Source organism: Cervus elaphus, chromosome 9, assembly GCF_910594005.1.
Source record: "Cervus elaphus chromosome 9, mCerEla1.1, whole genome shotgun sequence".
In the NCBI taxonomy this organism is placed as follows: Eukaryota; Metazoa; Chordata; class Mammalia; order Artiodactyla; family Cervidae; genus Cervus; species Cervus elaphus.
The window spans coordinates 73,171,605-73,190,410 of record NC_057823.1 but is presented as its reverse complement, the minus strand read 5'-3'; the positions used below and the strand labels follow the sequence as shown (position 1 = coordinate 73,190,410).

The following is an 18,806-nucleotide window of genomic DNA, read 5'->3' as shown; positions in this document are numbered from 1 at the left end:
TACTTACCCCTGTGCTTGGCACAGAGTAGCCACTCATTAATAGTTAGAGTTACCACCAGTAAAATTTGCACAGTGTGGAGTAAATAATGGACCTTAAGCATATGAAATTTATCCTGGTTGTGTGGTATGGGTGGGTAGGAGATGAACAGGCAAAAGTTTCTGTCAGCCACTGCTTCTTGCTTTGACAGATGGATACTTGACCACTGAGCCCCCTGGGAAGCCCCAATTATTGCCTCTTAGTTGATGATTTGGGGCAGCAAGAATATAAGGGCTAAACCATGACAAACTCTAAAAATTATACATGAAGAGCATGATGCAGCCAATGAGAAATCCAAATATATAAAAAAACTGATTAATTCACTTAAGTATAGAAAAGTTGATGGCAGGTAAGAGGAACTACATAAAACTCTGTCATGTGTTATCTTTTAGCCTGATTTATTGAGAAATTCCAGCAGCCAGATCAAAGAAATATAGCCTCTCTAGCAAAAACTGAACATAGTCTCTGCTATCTATTACTAGTCATTAGGGTTCTAATTAGCTGGACAGAGATATTTAATTTCAACTTCATGATGCAAATAACTTGGCACATGCCTGTTAGTATCAATATTTACAGTTTCTAAGTAGCTTGGAAAATGAGCTTATGCTTTGAGTACTCTGTAGCCATTGGTCCCCATGATTATCAAGAGATTATATGCTAGATCTTCTCATCCCAGCTTTATGTGCACCTCTCTGTTTATTGGGGAAGTGGTGAGGGGAAGAGCACTGGTTTTAGAAGTGAGGCGATGTGGTTTGTGGCCTTTCTCTGTTTCCTGTGTGCCTTGAGCAGATTTATTAACTTCTCTAAGCTTTCGTGTCCTCTGCCACAGCACAAGGAAGCAGTCCCAAACAACCTCCAATTCTGATGCTAACACTCCATGATGTACCAAATCCGTGAGTCCAGGTCATGCTAGTGCCAAGAAACCACAGGGCTCTGAGAAAAGGGAGAGAAAGAAACTAGGACTTGCAGAGCATTCTTCTCTTGAGCAGATGGACAGCTGTGAAATGTCAAGTGCCTTCTGAAAAATGTCTAGACTGTCTCAGTTGTTAGGCAGATTGTATGTTCTCAAAAGGTGCTAGCTTGTACCTTACAGCTATTTAAAGTTTAGATGTTTTGGATGTTTCAGTCCTTCTAAAACGTTGCTTGTGTCCATGTTTCTTCTTAGTTTCTAAGAGGATCCAACTGTACATGTAAGTTCACAATTAACATAGCAACCAACCAAGAGCATGTGGAAACACATTCATGAAGCTGGTATGTTGATTTCTTTTCACCTCCTTTAATCCCCAAGCTTCTTAGTATTTCCTTATTGCTACCATCAAAAAAAGTCTTGTTGCTTGCTTTACCTTCTTCTTTATGGGCTCACCAATAACTGTCCATCACGGTGACAGCTGGGTCATAGCATTTACTCCAATTAGCTCAATAAACAGAAAACTCACTTTTAAAAAATGTTATGCATGAAAATCTCCTTTTAAGGGAGTGACTCAAATCTCTCAATAAGCCCATAAACAATTCTGATTTTCTGTATGTCTGAAAAATTCACATAATCCAAAGTACAATATTCTGGTCCCACTTTCCTTATTTTGTGTAATCAAACAGTAATCAATAAGAACTACGACTACTGCAAAATGGGACTTCAGAAGCTTTGAGGGTAAATTCATCACCAGCATGCATATAAAAGTCACTGCAGAGAGTCTTTTCTTCCTTAAGTGCCCTTGAAACACAGCGACTAAATTATATTTCAAACCCCCAAGGAGAGGTACAAGGTTATAATTGTCTCACACTTAATTATGTGCATTGCAAAAGGTAAATGGACAAAGTCATTTTTGTACCATGTATAGAGAATAGAATCACTTATGAATTTTTATATTGCTGGCTCACTGATTCACAGAAAGCAGAAATTTATGCAGGAGCCATATCTAACAGTGATGATGCTGTGTGAATGCGCAGCCGAGTTGAGAACACTGCCTTCACTGTTCTGTTACTGGGCCCCACACTCATAGTCAGGTCATTCTTCTCTTTCTCACAGGGCTCTTGTGAGGCAGCTTATTTGTCTCTTTCTTCTATTGGTTAGAGTTGTTTCTTTCCAGGCCTCTTCCTTTTCTGAATTTCCAAGGGAGTGTTAGCTTAAGGCCTCACGTTGACACCATCAGATATAATCAGAGAAATGAAAAATGCAACAGGAAAGAGAGGTGATATTTTAGCCAAGCAGCACAAGAGAAATATGCCACTTTCAAGCCCAGTTTTCCATAGTTTCTAACGGAGCCCGCTCAGGAGAGACGTCATCTTTGCTGGGGTGAGTAAAAGCAACTTGGCCCTTCCTGGTAATAGGGGAATCGTTGCCTCCTCTGGTCACTAATTCTAACTTGTGAGTCATGCCCAGCTCATAACTGCTTTTCTTTTTACCACATTTGAAATTGCATTTGGTTTGCTGAGTGTGAGATCCACGTTTCTTTTGTAAGAGAATGTTGTCTTTTTCTGCAATTGATTTCATTAGGATAAGCTACTTCCTCATGCAATAGAGCTTGCAGTTTGAATGGACCTGAATATGTTTTATGATAATCTTCCCTCTCTCAGCCATTGCAGCCCGAGGAAACAGATGTAGTTTGTGTCTGTTTCTCAAAGCAGTGAGAAAATACAGCTTTGAAGAAAAGAGTGAGACCGTTATACGATTTCCCAGTTTCATCTCCATACACCCTGAAGCTGCCACATTGCAGTGGTTTTCAACTATACGTGGCAACGTCTTGTTTTCCTTTGAGTTCAAAAGAGAAAACTGATGCTTAAAGAAAAATACATTTACTCCCTAAATTATTAACTACTACCCGCTTCCTCCTCCCCCCCAAAAAAAGGCCTCTCGCATACAAGTAGTTCCATGATGTGTACCTTTAGTAAAAATCCTACTGTGGTATGCCATCAGGGCTGGGGTAACACATCTCCAATCACAAGGTGCAAAGTAAAATTTTTGCAGTCACTCTGAGAAGCTAGCTGTTTAGCCTGCAGGAGTTCACATACCTGGTGGAGCTCATTTATCCTCTGAATTAGCTATACAGTTCTGGTCGAGGTAGCCAGAGGGGAGTTCAAAATTCTCAGGAGGAACTTAACCTCCAACAACCAATCTGGAATCCTGCTCCTTTCTTCTTCACCAGTCCTTTCTGTATTTCCAGATCTTGCAAACATACAGTCAAGATTGCCAGGAGTGTTACTCCATTAACAGATGCACTGATACATTAAGCCATTAATCAGGCAAATCACAGATGTTGTTTTCTTTTCAGTTATTGCCATAATTACTCCTAATAACACCTACTGAATTTGTCGTTTCATTGTCATTGATAACTTTAAAAATTAATCAGATAATTAAATTTCTTCTTCTTAAATTCTATTTATATGGATTTAAATTTTGTTTCTACCTTGGAGGGTTCAGATTCTCTCCTCCAAGTTGTGCTATATCCCAAAGAATGTAGCGGGGCAACCTCACATATGGACAGATTAATAGGCTCTTGAAAGATGGTAGGCTGAAACCCACTGCTGAGTTTGCAATCAAACCATATTCCCATTATGCTGAAAAGAGGAGCATAATCATTTTGAAGCGTATGTGCTAATAAATCCAGTTGAAGGAGTCTGCCATTCTGAAAGGGAGAAATAAGAAGAGAACTTGGGCCAGCTGCCTGGTTTACAGATAGTGAACCTGGGACTCAGAGAAGTAAAGTCAGAGTTACTGAGACAAAACAACAATCAGAATTCAAGGCTCGTGGGTCTCAATCCAGTTTTGGTTGTTCTACCACACTTGTTCTCCAACATGGCCCTTAACATATCAGAAGGGAATAAAACCCTCCTTCTTGACTCGAGTACACTAAGGCAGGTTGGATTTCTGAGACTGGTTCTATCCAGTTATTCACTCTCCTAAGAAGAAAACTTAGACATTCTTCCATCCTTGAACCTAGGGAACTCTACCTCCATTACTGATTAAATATCACTGATTTCTTTCTTCCAGTGACATTGTTTTAGAATTTTCTTTCAAAAGTTTCAAGTATCTGGAGCCCTTTCTCCTTCTTATTTTTTAGTTCTCTATAAAATACAGTTTTATTAAAAGATTGATTAAGAGGGGACAAACGTATATCTATGACTGATGTTTCTGTCGTATGTTTCTGTCATGTATGACAGAAACCAACACAATATTGTAATTATCGTTTAATTAAAAATAAGGAAAAAGAAACTGAGTAGTAACAGTAGCATGGAGTGGCTTAATATTGGGGAAAAAAACAGAAATAAATAGGCATTTAAATTGAAGTTAGCATTAAATCACTGTGATACTTCTTAGTAATTGCGTGACCTTAGATAAGCTACTTAGCCTCTCAAACCCTCACTTTGAGAGTGAATGAGTGAGTGAGTGACTGAGGGGGTGTGTGTGTGTGTATGTGTGTGTAATTACCTAGTACAATGCAATGACTGATTCAAAAATAGCATTTTAGAATTATTCATCATTACTATTAACTGCAGCCAAAAGAGAGGGAATATTAGCTGTTGTAGCATTTATTAACATTATGTAATGTCTTAATGTGTGGAAGAAAGAAGGAGAGTCTCATTTTTTGCTTTTGAGATTAATGATCACTGGTTGCTGTTAATGCAAAGAGCCTTGGGGATAGTAAGTTGCCTAGAATCAACCTGAATTATTGGGTCTGGGGGAGGTACTGCCATCCCTCAACTAATACTATCTCAAACTGCTCAGATGTGCGTAGTATCAGTGTGAGCTCACTGGATTGAAGAAACCACACAGGAACACAAGAATGCATTGTTTCTTGGTTGCATCTGCTTATTTCAATAAAAATGCCAGATCCCTGCAATTACTATCAAACTTTTGGTGAAATTTTCACACACTCTATCTCAGATCATTTTGAGTACCATCCTGCTACCTTCTCACTTTGAGAAAAACTGATGTACCTACAGCATCTGGGCAGGTTCTACAGACCATGATATTTACTATTTTCTTAACCTTTTCCTTAAATAGACTAAACATTTATAAAGGAAGCTTTTTATCACACTTAAATGTAAAACAAATATCATGTGCTGTAAGCACATGCTTATAAAAGTAAACACAAACCAACAAAAATATTAATAAACTTTAGTTAGATTCTGCTGCTCCTTACACTGGATTTGCATTCTAGTCGTTGTTGTAAATGGATATTAGCAATGGTTACAGAGATATTCAAGGCCCAGTGACACCAAACTGAGATTTAAGGATTGAAAGACAAGTAAGTCAGAAAGCTTTCACTATATGATTCAGCTGTTTGATGCCACACCAGTGTCACCTAAAGTGTGTGAAGATAGTAATCCATTTGGTATGTGGATATGGGAGGAAAAAAACAAAACAAAACAGGGATATGGCGGTGAGTGCATTCAGAGAAACACAGGGTGTACTGAAAGGAGCCCAGGTATATCAAACCTTTAATTCCATTTATGGTCATTATTAGTTATACTACTTTCTTAATCTCAATTTTTTCATCTACCAAATGAGAATGATGATACCAACATCATAGAAATGGTTTGAGAATTTATGTAGAGAAGGCTTGCTGCAGTCCTCAGAATGTGGTAGGTGCTTTCTGCACAGATATTCCTCCAAGCTTTGTTTAGAAGCCAATTTGCTTCATAGCCTTCCGAATAGCATTTCTTTCTGGGCTTCAGAGTCCTCATTTATAAGACAACAAAATGAGACTTGATGATCTCAAAGGCCCCTTGCAGCTCTTAGTTAATAGATAGATATGTGAACATTTTATATGTGCATATATGCATATATATACATATATAATAACTTCTGTATTCCTTACCTTTATGTAAGCATGGCACATTGCCCAGACATAAAACTTGAATGCTTGAGAATAATATTGAGAGTGGATGAGCCACGTTGGTAAAATAAAAACTCAAGTCATGAGGAATTTGTAAGCTGATGTACATTTCAGAGCTCAGATGTAATTTCATTGTATTTTATTATCATCTGTCAAACTTAAAGCAATACTGAGACTAGAAAATAGATTGTCACAGAGGTTTCTAAGGAAAATGGTTTCCATGAGTTGGTGTAAATATATTCAGAGAGACTTGTTCCTACTTAATAACCCGCGTTTTTCCTTCTGAATTGCTGGTGCGTTTGCTTACAGCATGTGAAAGGCAGTTTGTCCTCTGCTGTCAGGTGAACTTGATAGAATAATAGAAGTTTCTGAGAAATTCAATCAGATTTTGTTGCTTCTCAAGGGAATTTCTTGACTACTTATTCTATTTGAGAAGAAACGACAGTGTTTCTTAGGTCTTATACAAAACGCTGACCAAGTTGAACAGCTTGGGTTCCAGGCAGCAAATGCCACATGGAGTTTTCCCTCCTCAGCATCTGGAGGATGGTGCTGCTGGGGTTTGGGGGCCCTTTGGGAGGTGAAAGAAATACTTAAGGTGTTACTACAAGATTGCACTATTAGGAAATCAGAGGTGGTAACCATTACCTTGTCTATTACTTACAGCATTCTTGTCCTTCAGGAGACCTAAAAACAACAACAACAAAAAAAATAGTGACATTAGTTTCTCTTAATAGAATACAGAAAACCTTGCACTGTCTTTCACATAACTGACTATTAAAGTGTCTCAGATTCTTGATCTGCTCAAATATTGACAATTCTGCTGAAACACCCCAATGAGTTTATTTGATTGAACTGTCAATTGAAAATTGCTATATAAGACATATGTAAGAGCATGTGCTTGAACTCAGATGGACAAAATTTCAAACTGGTATCTTCTCTTAAAGCTCTGGTATCCTCATCTATAAACTGAGGATAAAATGTTCCTGTTTCACAAGATTGTTCTGAGATTATTTCCAACATCATCTCCTTGATTCGTCAGAACAGGTAATACACACTAAGCACTTACTTCCTGCCAGGTGCTCTTCCAAGGGCTAGGATTGTTTAAGCCTCAATAAATATTAATATCTGAGGTTATTATTATAAACTTCAGGTTACGGATATGGGGACAGGCCCCAGAGAGAACTTGCCAAACATCATGTACTCTGGCTCTCTAGATGCCTCTTCTTTAAGGCTTAAAAACACATGAGTTGAACCATGTGAAATTATGGACATGACAGTTTTTTAATATATAGATAGCCATTTCATGTGGTTATGGCTATTAGGCACTGAATATGGATAAACAGTAGCTACAGTTGCTACTGCCAATAATAGTAGAAATAATATGTTGATCTCATCTTTGAATCTTTTTGTTAATATTGGGAATGTTGATGGCATTGTAGTATAAAGACCATTAACTTGGCAATCAGGAACTGGGTAAAATCTACATCTTAGTTTCCCCACTCGTAAAATAATGAGGTTGGTCTTTTCCAGCTCGAATAGTCAATGGCAGAGCTTTAAAAACTATTCATGGAAAAGGACCAGTTTTTTGTTGTTGTCCAATCTATCTTCAAACAATAACTAGTTTTATTATGAATGACTAGAACTTAATTCATGTCATATGCAAGACAAATTTCCTAATCACATTTCAACATTTTAGTAGGGTTTCTCAACTGGAAAAATAGGCGCAACCTAAAAGTTGAGAGTTATGTTTTATTCAGTGGAAACTTGTAGGACTAAAGTTGGGGAGACAGCAACTCAAGTAACCCTGAGAGACCTGCTCCAAGGAGGTAGGGTGGGGGGAGCCGGGTTATAAAGAAATTTTGCAACAAAATGCAGGCAGTCTGAATGTCAAAAAATGATTGTAAATTAAAGAAAACCAGATACCTCAAGTTAAGAAATTTAGTGCTGTTCCATATATATGGGAAGATACAAGAGTCTAGGCTCAGTGAAATCATTCCTTTGCTATGCATGTCAGCTATTGGGTCCAGTATCTTGCTTTCACATCCTGATTTACTCAGGACTCAGTTTGGGGAGTGGCTACAGTCTGATGGCTGCTAGATGGCAGATATTCTTCTCCTTCCTGCGTTCCCTAAGGGCTCACTGGTTCACTGTCCCTGGGGGCTGCAATTGCTGATGACTGTGACATCCTTTGTTTACTGATATGGCAGGAAATACTCAATTTTTCAGATTATATTGATGTACTTGTTTCTGAACGTACATTCTCAATTTCTGTACTAACTTGCTGTAGATCAGTAATCAACAGTTCATGGACTAGCACTGGTCAATGGACTGTACTGAGTAGCATTAGAACTTTATAATATAAATTCCTTAAAAGAGAATGGGGGTGTGTCAGCATGCGGTGGTGTTTAGTCGCTAAGTCATGTCTGACTCTTTTTGTGACCCCATAGACTGTAGCCTGCCAGGCTCCTCTGTCTATGGGATTCCAAGGCAAGAATACTGGAGTGAATTGCCATTTCCTTCTCCAGGGGATCGTCCTGACTCAGTGAACCTGCATCTCCTGCCTTGGCAGATGGGTTCTGTATCACTGAGCCACCAGGAGAGTTCTGGATGTGCCTACCTATCCCTTTAAAATGTATTCTGTGAAGATGATAAATGATTATTATAAAAACAGGGAATTTTAAAAAGGAAAACCACAAATGTGTTGTGATACATACAACATCACTCAGGGCATTTGAGTAAGATAGAGAAAAGACAGCAGGTAAAGAAAAAGACCTGAGTTTATATGTTTATTTTGAACAATTGTTCTTCATTTCACAATGCTTAACCACCTTCCATGTTGTCATGTTTGAAGCACTAGGAAATTAAAGATAAATGAGACCTGGCCCCATCCTCCAGGAGCTCAGAGTTTAGCTACTGATGCCATTGATAATTGCATAATTATAGACTAGTATGTAAAGCTCTAAAGGAAAACAAAGGATTTGACTTGGGAATCAAAAGAGGTTTTACCCTTAAGGGATAATTTCTTTTATTTTGCTGCTTAGATTGTTTCTTTCTGTATGAAGGGCTTCTGTATTAAAATACCATTTTATTCATGTATAATTTATACATACACAGAGTGGATTAATCTTGTGTATACAGGTTAATGAATTATAACAAAATGAACACTTCCACATAGTCACTTGATCAAGAAGCCACCACTTGGTCAAGAAATAGAATGCTTTTAGGAGCTTTCCTGAGATTCTGATGTGCCCCTTCCCAATCATGGTCTCTCCCCTCTTCACCAATATAAACATAATCCTAATTTCTAATATCAGGGATTATATTTGCCTGTCTTTGAAATCTTACACAAATGGAATCACACACATATTTCTCTGTGTTTGGCTTTTTTGTTTAGTGTGATGTCTACACTCATGGGTTCCCCAAACTATGTCCCAAAGCATTGCAGAGTACTGCAGGGTATTTGTACATTTTACAGAAACATGACAATACTCAACACCTAGGGGACAGTGACCAAAGTTATAGCTCATGACAGTTTAGTTTCAACATTAAGTTGTGGTACATTTCTTTGCATGATTTCATACCTTTACAGACATTCAAAAGTTCATTCAAATTGTAATTAAAAGCAAATATGTGTAAAAATCACCGTGGAACAAAAAATGAAGGTGGCAGTTGCCAATCTGACTTCAAGATTTGAGAAGCTGTGCAATATCTAGCAGGTATGCACATCCCTTTAGTAAGATACCATGGTTATTTAAGGATGAAGTAAAAGTGCTAGTTTTTTTTTTTCTTTCAATTTATGTGTATTTTTTAACATGGCCGCTAATTTATTAGGACATGTTGTTGTTTAGTCACTAAGTTGTGTCCCACTCGTTTGCAACCCATTGGACTGTAACCCACCAGGCTGCTGTGTCCAAGGGATTTTTTCAGCAAGAACTCACTGGAGTGAGTTGCCATTTCCTTCTCCAGGGGATCTTCCTGACCCAGGGATCGAACCCAGATCTCCTGCATTGCAGGCAGATCTCTGCTGAGCTACCAGGGAAGAAGGTGAGGAACATGGCTCAGATGGTGAAGAATCCGCCAGCAATGTGGGAGACCTGGATTCGATCCCTGGGTCAGGAAGACGCCATGGAGGAGGGCATGGCAACCCACTCCAGTATTCTTGCCTGGAAAATTCCAGGGACAGAGAAGCCTGGCAGGCTACAGTCCATAGGGTCACAAAGAGTCAGGCACGAATGAGCAACTTTCACTTTTATTAGTACATAAATAGTAAGTTTTGGGGACCTAACTACTTAATAATCAGAACTGTTATATTTTTCTTTTGGTGTAGTGGCAGTTTAAACTTTTTGCTGAGATAATAAGTAACCTGAAGAGGTTTGTAAAAGTCTGGTCTATGAAATTTATTTATATTGTGTGCAGCGGTCATTTATTTTCATTTCTGTTTGGTTTTCTACTGTGAGTACACAATTTATTTATGTATTCTATCAGTGGAAATTTGTGCTGTTTCCAATTTGGAGCTATTGTCAACAATGCTCCTATGCACTGTTTTGAACATAGCTTTCAGTACACATATGTGTGTTTCTGGTAGGTATATATTTCAGACTGGAATTACTGAGTCATAGAGTATGGGTATTTCAACTTTAGTAGATACTGCTAAAAAGTCTAAAGTGGTCATTCCACCAGGATTGTATGGAAGTGTAAGTTGTTCCATATCCTACTAACATTTAATATTTTTAGTAATTTTCATGCAAGCCAATTCTAGTAGGCGCAAATCCAGATTTTGTGCTGTCTGAAGGTTAGTTCAATGTGGGAGGTCTGACCTAAAGAAAAAAATAATTTGTAAATACAAATTAAGAATGAATAATTATTGACTAGAAGAAAATAAATCCCAGCAGATTTTAAGATTTAAAATTCACGAAATAACCCCAAATACCATTAAATAAAGAAAAATTGAGAAAAATCATTTGAATTCACTGCCCATCACAACCCCTACAATTTTTCATTTCTATGCTTTTAGCTGCCTTTTCTAGAATTACCCCTTCATAGGATAATAATTTTGCATTTTCACTTTCTTTAAAGAAAATAGATTTTCTTATACTTTAATAAAAACTTTTAATACAGGTAGTTTAGAAAAGTGTATTTAAGTTCAAAAATTTGTCAAATTTGAGGACTCTCTCAGGTTTTTTTTCAAAAATGAACTGCAGTTTTTTAGGATGTTGCAGGTTGTACAGTAGGTAGTCTTAAGTAGTCTTTAAATTGGTGAAACTTACCAGTTTCTTTGTCATCAGTTTCCTGGTTGTGGTGACTTATTATGTATTGAATCATTAGTAGGTCGTCCCACTTGTTTTGAAATGCTGTCGAAATCCAGCATAGCAGAAATAGTGTATACCTGGAAGTCATTCATACCCTAAAACAGCTAGCAATTAATCATTCAGTTTCAGTGAAGTTCAGTCGCTCAGTCATGTCCGACTCTTTGCAACCCCATCATTGCTAGCTATTAATTATATTAATTATATAATTATAATTATATAAAAACATATCACTAAATCCAAACTACAGGTACCCTCAACTTGTCCAAATCTCACATACACGCATAGCTACTTCTGTTGAAGTGATCATATGACTTTCCTGCGGCCCCCCAGCCCCTCAACTACATGTTGAAACAATCCAGTTACTTTTCTAACTTAAAACCACCCTTGCTTTCCTGTGCAACCTGATCATGATGTATTTTCCTTTTTATAAATCTCTAGGTTTTGTTGGGGAATGTTTGGTTTAGGATTATTATTCTGTGATCATAAAAGATCAGTCAGTAATATTTACCTTTTTCCAAATTTCTTGAGGTATGGTTAACAAATAAAAATAGAAGATACTTAAAATGTACATTGTGATGGTTTGATATATTCACAAATAAATACATTGTGAAAGGATCCCTCCCGTCTAGTTGGCTAACATCTCCATCACTTTATTTATTCATTTTACTTAGATGATATCGACTGAAAAAATAGACGTAACCTGAAAGTTGAGTGTTATGTTTTGTTTGTTGAAAATTTCTAGGACTTAAGCCCAGGAGGGAGCATCTCAAGTAACCCTTAGAGAACTTCTCAGAAGAGGTGAGGCAGGGAGCCAGGTTATACAGAAGTTTTTTTAGCAAAGGGCAGGTAGTTTGAATGTCGAAAAATGATTGTAAATTAAAGAAAAGCAGGTACCTCAGGTTAAGGAATTTTAGTGCTTTTCTATGTATGGGAAGATGCGAGAGACTCAACTCACTGAAATCATTCCTTTGATACATACCTCAGCTATCAGAGGCCAGTATCCTATTTTCTTATCCTGAGTTCCTCAGGGCTCTCTGTAGGGGGTGACTGTAGTCTGATGGCTGCTAGATGGCCTGCATTCTTCCCCTTCCTGAGTTCCTTCAGGCTCGCTGGTTCACATGAGAAGGATGCGATCGCTGATGACTGTGACCTTCTTATTTTCTGATACGACAGGAAATGTTCCATTTCTCAATGAGAGCATTCAAGTTCTACTCTCTTCGCAAACTTCAACTATACAGTACAGTGTTATCAACTATAATCACCTTTTATACTTTAGGTCCTCAGAACTTATTCATCTAATAGCTGAAAGTTTGTACTATTTCACCAACCCCTCCCTTTTCTCCCACTCCCTAGGCTCTAGCAGCCATTTTTTAATTGTCTGTTTCTGAGTTTGAGGGGCTTTTTTCAAGATTTTTCATGTAAATGATGACATGTACTATTTGTGTTTCTCTGTATGGCTTAAGTCATTTAACATAATGGCCTCAAGGTCCATCCATGTTGTCACAAACTGCAGGATGTCCTTCTTTCTCATGTTGAACAATATCCTATTGAATACATATGCAATACATTTTCTTTATCCATTTATCTCTTACTGGACACACAGGTAGTTTCCATATCTTAGCTTTTGTGAATGATGCTGCAGTAACTTTAGAAATGCAGATACATCTTAGAGGTTCTGTTTTCATTTCCTTTGGATACAGACCCAGTAGCGGGAATTCTGGAACACAACAGTTCAGTTTAGTTCATTTGCTCAGTCGTGTCCGACTCTTTGCGACCCCATGAATCGCAGCACGCCAGGCCTCCCTGTCCATCACCAACTCCTGGAGTTTACTCAAACTCATGTCCATTGAGTCAGTGATGCCATCCAGCCATCTCATCCTCTGTTGTCCCCTTCTCCTCCTGCCCCCAATCCCTCCCAGCATCAGGGTCTTTTCCAGTGAGGTGGCCAAAGTATTGGAGTTTCAGCTTCAGCATCAGTCCTTCCAGTGAACACCCAGGACTGATCTCCTTTAGGATGGACTGGTTGGATCTCCTTGCAGTCCAAGGGACTCTCAAGAGTCTTCTCCAACACCACAGTTCAAAAGCATCAATTCTTCGGCGCTCAGCTTTCTTCACAGTCCAACTCTCACATGCATATATGACCACTGGAAAAACCATAGCCTTGACTAGACGGACCTTTGCTGGCAATGTCTCTGCTTTTTAATATGCTATATAGGGTGGTCATAACTTTCCTCCCAAGGAGTAAGCGTCTTTTAATTTCATGGCTGCAGTCACCATCTGCAGTGATTTTGGAGCCCCCCAAAATAAAGTCTGACACTGTTTCCACTGTTTCCCCATCTATTTCCAATGAAGTGAGGGGACCAGATGCCATGATCTGAGTTTTCTGAATGTTGACTAATTCTATTTTAGAAACTGCCATACTCTTTTTTTATAGTGGTTGTACCAATTTGCATTCCCTCCACCAGTGCACAAGGGTTCCCTTTTCTCCACATCCTCCTCAAGACTTGTTTCTTCTCTTCTTCATTACAGCTGTTCTAACAGATGTGAGGTAATACCTCACTGTGACTTTGATTTGCATTTCCTTGATAATCATTGATGTTAAGAACATTTTCATATACCTGTTGGCCATTTGTGTGTCTTTTTTGACAAATGTCTATTCAGTTCCTTTGTCCATTTTTAAATACAATTGTCTTTTTGCTATTCAATTGTGTTTGAGTTTCTTTACCCATTTTGAATATTAACTGCCTAATCAGAGAAATAATTTGCATCTATTTCCTTCCATTCAGTAGGATGCCTTTTGTTTTGCTGATGGTTTCTTTTGCAGAAGGGTTTTGATTTGGTGTTGTCCTCTTTGTTTTTGCTTTTGTTACCTTTGTTTTTGGTGTCTAATCGAAAAATCATTGCCAAGACCATTAACAGAAGGATTGGATGTCCTTTCCTAGGTTATGAAAGTTTTCCATTTACTGTGTCTTAGAAAATTATGTTCTCTTTCCCTTTCTGTATTCTTCTTCTTGGATCCCTATAAATATGCAAATATTAATGTGATTGAAGTTGTCCCAGACAACTTTAAGAACCAGTTGTCTTAAACTGGTCTCACTTCATTTCATTCTTTCTTTTTCTTGATCAGCATCAGTGACTTTTGGTACTGTCTTCCAGTTTGCTGATCCACTTCTTTGTATCATTTAGTGAACTGTTGATTACTTCTAGTGTATTTTTCATTTCAGCTATTGTATTCTTCATCTCCGTTTGGTTTTTCTTTTTATTTTCTAACTCTTTGTTTAAAAATTTTAACATTTTTGTGCATTCATCCCAGGGGATTCTAGGGCTGGTGCCTGCCCACCAGCAGGCAGAGAGTCCCAGGGTCTCTTGCTGGAGGGCCTTGGGGATTCCATGTCTAGGGTCTGTGCACTGGTATATGGGGGTGGGTCTTGGTCCCTCTGGCAGGCAGCACCATGTCCAAGGGCAGCTCTGGGGTCAAGGGTTCTTAAGCAGCCTTTTTGGTAGTGGGTGGGTCTGTATCCTTTCCTGGCTAGTTGGTTGTCCTGAAATGTCCCAGCATTAGTGTCTACAGACTACTAGGCCTGGCTGGACCTGGACCTTGGGGCTAATAAGCTAGAAAAAAGATTCCAAATGGTGCTTGCCAGCTAAAATGTCTATGTGGTAGAAGTGTTTCAGGAAGGGGGATCCCTTCCAGGCCCCAAAACTGGACTCCTGTCTAACACTCAGAAATGAATTGTCCGAGGAGACATATATGCTGACAAAGCAAGAGATTTTATTGGGAAAGGGCACCTGGGTGGAGAGCAGGAGGGTAAGGGAACCCAGGAGAACTGCTCTGTCACATGGCTTGCAGTCTTGGGTTTTATGGTGATGGGTTTAGTTTCTGGTTGTTTTTAACCAATCATTCTGACTCAGAGTCCTTCCTGGTGGTGCATGCCTTGTTCAGCCAAGACAGATGCCAGAGAGAAGGATTGTGGGAGATGGTCAGACAAGTGATGTCTCCTTTTGACCTTTTCCGAACTCTTCTGGTTGGTGGAGGCTTATTAGTTCCCTGTTCCTTACCAGGACCTCCTGTCGTAAAACAACTCTTGCAAATACTTACTATGGGTGGGCAGTTTCAATCATCGTGCTTCCCCTAACAGAAGGAGCTCCCACAATAGTTGCTGCAAGTGTCTATATCCCCAGGGTGAGTTGGCTCCTACCTCTTCAGGATACTCCCATGGTCAGCAGATAAGTATGACCCAGGCTCCTATCAACCTACTGCTTCTGCCCTGGGTCCAAGAGCATTTTGTGTATACCTTCTGGAAATGAAGTCTCTATTTCCCCCAACAACGTGGAACTTCTGAAAGTAAGCCCACTGACCTTCAAATTCAAATGCTGTAGGTGCTCATCTTTCCAGTAAAGGACCCTCGTGCTGGGGAGCCAGATGTTGGGCTGAGAACCCTCATTCCTGTTCTCTTTGTAAATCGTCCACCGGGGGTATGGGTTTTGACTATACTACAACTCTACTCCTCTTACATGTCTCTGTGTAGCAGAAGTTCCTACATAGGAACCTTCATATGTAGTTTCCTTCTCTATACCTTTATCTGTAGAATATCTTTTCTGGTAGGTTCTCATTTTTTTCATCCATAGTTTTTCTGTAAGTGGTTGCAGTTTTCCTGTTCCCATGAGAGTAGGTGAGCTTAGGTTCTTTCTACTCTATCAGCCTGGGAACTCAGTATGTTTGTCTTTTGATTGGAGATTTCAGTCTATTTACACTTAAAAGAATTATTGACAAATATGGACTTACTAGACTTCCCTCATAACTCAGATGCTAAAGAATCTGCCTGCAATGCAGGAGACCCAGTTTCGATCCCTGGGTCAGGAAGGTCCCCTGGAGAAGGGAATGGTTAGCACTCCAGTATTCCAGGTACAGAGGATCCTGTTGGGCTATATAGTCCACGGGGTTGCAAAAAGTCAGACACAACTGAGTAACTAACAGAAAAAAAAAAAGAAATGGAGTTACTATTGCCATTTTCTTCTTTGTTTTCTGATATCTTTGTAATTCCCTTTTCCCCATCTTCTTTTCTTACCCTTTTTTTTTTTGCTTTGATAATTTTCTCAAATGTCATGCATAGATTCCTTTGTGTTTATATTTTGTGTATCTACTACAGATTTTTGCTTTGCAACTATTGTGATGCTTACATGCAATGTATTATATTTCTATCAGTCTTTGTGTTCTTCAGCTCTGTGATTTCTGTTTTGTACTTCCTTATTTATTCTGTTTCTTTGTTGATATTCTCACTTTCTTTGTTCATGCTTCTTGACCTCAGTGAGCATCTTTCTGACTGTTATCTTGAACTCTTTATCAGGTAAATCACACATTTCCATTTCATTCATTAAGATCTGTTTTTGGAGTTTTATCTTGCTCCTTTATTTTGGAACATATTTCTCTATATTCTTCATTTTCTTTGTCTCTATTTTGTTTTCCGCACATTAGATAAAATAACTACTACCTCTTCTAATCTTGATAGAGTTGTCTTATTTAGGAGATGAATTGTTAATCAGCTAAGCTCAAGATTTTGGTTATTATTCAAACCTTTGTAATCGTCCAAGCCTCATTTTTTGTTCTTAGTGGCTCCTGGTAGTTTGCCAAGACCTGTGCTTGTTGCAAAAGGGAGGATCATAATGTCAACTGAAGAAGAAAAAAAAAAACCCCAAAGCTGAGAATTAACTTTTATTTGAGGGATTACTGGGGTCTGTAGTCTGTAATGGCACCCCACTCCAGTACTCTTGCCTGGAAAATCCCTTGGACGGAGGAGCCTGGTAGGCTACAGTCCATGGGGTCACTAAGAGTTGGACACAACTGAGCGACTTCACTTTCACTTCTCACTTTCATGCATTGGCGAGGGAAATGGCAACCCACTCCAGTATTCTTGCCTGGAGAATCCCAGGGACAGGGGAGTCTGGTGGGCTGCCTTCTGTGGGGTCGCACAGAGTCAGACACAACTGAAGTGACTTAGCAGCAGCATAGCCTGGGAGACAGCCTCTCAGATTGCTCTGAGAAGCTGCTCTGAAGAGGTAAGGGAGGAGCCAGAATATATGTAAATTTCTTTTGCTGGGAAAACTTCTAGTCAAGTGTAGAAAGACTACAGCTAATAACAAAGAAGAGATATCTCAAGTTAATTATTTTAATGCTTTTCTATGTATGGGAACATGCAAGAATTTGGAATCATTTAAAATTTTTCCTTAGATAGACATCTTAACTGTCTAGGGCCAGTATCCTGTTTTGAACCATCCTGAATTCCCCCCAGGAAGTACTGTTAGGTGCAGCTGCAGTGGCTGATGGCTTGATGGGGCAACATTTGTCATTTACTGAAGTAACAAGTCACATTCTTTGTCCACAATAGGCCATAGCTAGATGCAGGCTGATCCTCAGACAGCAGGTGGGAGAGTCTGTAGTTAGGGCCCTGCTAAGGAGAAACTGGGAGATGGTCTTCTTTGCCTGCTTTTTTTCTGGCATGTGCTGGGTCTGGATGTGTATCTGTGCAGTCTACTTCTGAGCCTGTCAATGACTCCTTCTTTGTTTACTACAATCCTGTAGGACTTTCGAATGCAAGCAGCTTTGGCTCTCCAAGCTATGTGATTCGCGGGGCCCATCCCTTGGGTGCCTTCACAAAAGTTGAGGCGCCAGACATGTGTGCCAGTACCTCCAGGGAGATATGTCAAACTGGAGCAAGCTTAAAGGTGTCCACACTCTTCCCTGTTGGCCAGAATGGGTCAAAGTCTGGCCCTAGATGTGTGCTAAATTAAAAGCTAAGCCCTCAGGCAGCAGCTTTTAAAGTATGCAAATAGGCCTCTTCTAGGGAAAGACTGGGGAATAGATGTTTCTGTTTGTTCCCTCTCTGCTGAGCCCTGGAAGGGCTGAGCCAGGTAACTGATATTTCTTTTTTTAACAGTCCAGATGGACTCAAACACAAGCCGCAGTGGCTGTTGTAGCAGGCATTCCTAGGGGTCTGTCCCTTGGGCATCAGGCACAACAGCAGGAGGACCAGACATGTGTGTAAGCCTCCACGGAGATGTTGGCAGTTTGCAGTGGACTCAGGTGAGAAGCTGAAAGTGGTGTTTGCTGGTTTCTCTGGTCCAGGAAAGGAGACATTGTAGTCAGCCCCTGGAAACCTGACTTTCAGGCAGTAGCTTTCAAGTATGCAAATAGATGTCTTTCACAGAGAATTTCTGTGGGAGACGGGAGTTTCATGGGGCTTTCCTGCTGGCTCGAATGGTAAAGAGTCTGCCTGTAAATTCAGGAGACCTGGGGTCAATCCCTGGGTTGGGAAGATGCCCTGGAGAAGGAAATGGCTACTCATTCCAGTATTCTTGCATGGAGAATCCCATGGACAGAGGAGCCTGGCAGCCTACAGCCCATGGATTTGCGAAGTCAGATTTGCGAAGTTGCTAGTGAGCGACTAACACTTCCACCTTCGCTTTCTATGTTGAACAGTTTCATTGTTGGCTTTGGTCTTGTGGGCACAACTCCCATTGGCTTTGAGAGGGAGATATTTGGGGGTGCCTCCCTCAGTTGGGAGTCTTACAAGCTGGGATGCTAGATGTGGGATCCAAACCCTTCACTTCTCAGGGATAAACTGG

General features: G+C 39.6%; 1 protein-coding gene across 3 annotated transcripts in view; it reads left to right on the top strand.

Annotated features, from left to right (window-relative positions):
* The window catches only part of ATP10B (ATPase phospholipid transporting 10B (putative)), a 360,994-nt gene that overhangs the window by 58,012 nt on the left and 284,176 nt on the right, over positions 1-18,806 (top strand). Inside the window, exons 3-4 of one of the 3 annotated variants that reach the window (XM_043913469.1) lie at positions 1,203-1,288; positions 2,125-2,330. The exons of the other annotated variants lie outside the window; for them this stretch is intronic. The gene's annotated coding sequence lies outside the window, so the exon portion shown is untranslated. The remainder of the gene's footprint in view (positions 1-1,202; positions 1,289-2,124; positions 2,331-18,806) is intronic. 3 annotated transcript variants of the gene reach the window in all.